The sequence below is a fragment of the Periophthalmus magnuspinnatus genome, chromosome 13, assembly GCF_009829125.3.
Source record: "Periophthalmus magnuspinnatus isolate fPerMag1 chromosome 13, fPerMag1.2.pri, whole genome shotgun sequence".
Lineage (NCBI taxonomy): Eukaryota > Metazoa > Chordata > Actinopteri > Gobiiformes > Gobiidae > Periophthalmus > Periophthalmus magnuspinnatus.
In genome coordinates, this window is record NC_047138.1 from 25,630,615 (window position 1) to 25,633,199 (window position 2,585).

A 2,585-nucleotide genomic window follows, 5' to 3' on the forward strand; every position below is an offset into this window, starting at 1 on the left:
TTGGTGTATCTGAAAAGACTTGGTCAAATTGGCTCTACAAAATGTTTGTTATCTTAGTCATAATTGGATGTTGCGTCATCCCATGTCTTAGATTGCTGGTAGAGATTGAAGACATGGACATGGGCAGGGCCACTGTCCTAATGAAGAAGCTCCCTCGACACAAATTTCGTTATTATCCGTAAGGTCTCAATTCTCATGTCCCGAACCAATTGACTAAGTTTGATAAACTATGTAGATTGATCATTTGTCTTAAAAGATATGAAAACAAATTCTGAATCCTAGTAAGTGCTCCTTGTTTCTTATTTGCTGTCCGAGAGTCATGTTTTGATTTATGTGTTATGTTAGCCTAAGGGCTGGGATGTGTTATAATGCAGTGGTTAAAGCTAATGCTAATATTTTACTCATTAGGGGAACTTTAAGTTGAATGCATTATTATGTGAAAGTAGTGTTTTGTTTTTAATTTTGGTTTTATGATCACATGTGAGATGTGATCAAAAGGGGGGATTGTGAGATTAATGTTTCATGTAACATGATATTATTATACATGATATATTATACTTTGACCTGTATGTTTTTGTGGGTGCCAGTGTGGCAGGGATATGTCATGATGTACTCATACATACATGGACGTGGAAGTGCTATGCTATGCATTTTGTACTAACACATGCAAGTTTCCCAAGAAAGATCAGATAAGAATATATGTTTTGCGCACTGTGTCTTCATTGAACCCAGATAACATGTACATGTCTGTATATTCCAAGCTAATCATTAAGAGAATGTGACGTGTACTACTAGTATATAGAGCCCACTCTGGAGATGTAAAATGAGGAGAGGGGAGAGATCATGGTGTTGAATCAGTTTGAATGATGCCTCTGCCGAAAAAAAGAACCTGGTTTATGGATCTACTTGAGCCTACTGGACTTTTGTTTGCGGTGTGCCTCCGGGAAAAGCTGACAGATTCAAAATATATATTCAAGTATATTATGTTATCTCACTGTTCATTTTAAAGGTAGTGTAATGTAATGTTCACTCTTTATTTAGTCATTATATTCAACTATGTAAACTATGTAATCTGTACTAATGTTTGTTCTTGAGTCTTGCAGAAAATGTCTTTTGAAAGACATTTCAAAAGACATTTGAAATGTCTTTTGACATCACTGTTGCCCCTTCAGAGCAACAGTGTGTATGTGTAACTAGGGTTTCCTAACTTTAATAAAAGAGGTGAAAGACGGTCTGGGCCCCCAGAGAGGGTGGTGATTTGTAACTGGTGTTTTTTGCCTCTCTGCTCTTTCTCCTCAATATTGAGACAAAATAATCTCTCTTGTCTTCTCTTCTCTTTTGAACTGTAATATACCGGTAGGTTGTGAACCTATCAGTGACGTTTTGAGAAGTACATGCAGACCGAACGCACATGTTCTCTACTGTGTTGATGGCTCTCATTGGATAGTGTGTGACAAATAATATTATCGTAAAAAAAAAAATGTTTTGAGTTTTTTGCAGTTTAAGAAGGAAAAAAATTAAATGTCGTTTTTGGGTTGCATATACAAATCCATTCATAAAAAGGGCAAGGACACCTTTATCTTTCACTCTGAAGTTACTGAACTGTGTTATAATTCACACCACACACATGACATTATTATAAGTATTTTCATACCTGGACTAGTAGAAAATAATAATGAAGAAAAAAAAAAAGAATAAATTTGAGGTCTTCAGTCAGTTCTAGACTACACATCAATATAGAGTCTTTCTTGAGTAAATAAATAGCAGTGCTTCTTCCCCTTTCTCCATGAACTTGCGCAGACAACATGACTCATCAGTCCTAGTTCACTTTCATATTCGTATACAATGGGGGGCTTTATCAACAGTCTTGACTTTGGCTTTAGTCAAAGCTGGTAGATGATCAGCATGAGGCTTCAGTCACCAGGGAGAGCAGAGGTGCATTTACAGTTAGGCCCTTTAGTATTGTCTCTGTATATCAAAACTACTGTGCGTGAACTCGAGATCATGCAGCAATGGGCTCAACCCAAGACCAGATAAGCTGTGTACACTAAAGGCTTTGTGTGTAATTACACACAAGTCAGAATGCATATACAATAGTAAGAATACACACAAAAGTAAGAATACACACACACAAAAGAAAGAATACACAAACAAAAGTACGAATACATACAAAAGTAAGAATACACACACATGCAAGAATACACACACACACACAGACTAATAAGAATACACACATAAAACTAAGAATACTCACACAAGTAAGAATACACACACAATAGTAAGAATACACACACTAAAGTAAGAATACTCACACAAAGGTAAGAATACAAACACACAAATGTAAGAGTATGCAGACAAATGTAAGAGTACACACACAAAGTAAGAATACACACACACACAAAAGTATGACTACACATAAAAGTAAGAATACACACACAGGAGTCGGATAACACTCACACAAATTTAATTATGCACACTGGACAGATTACAGATGAACCAAATTACATACACAGTCTAACTGTATGTACAATTATACACATATGTTATTACAGAAAAAAAAATAATTACAAACTCACAGATCTTTT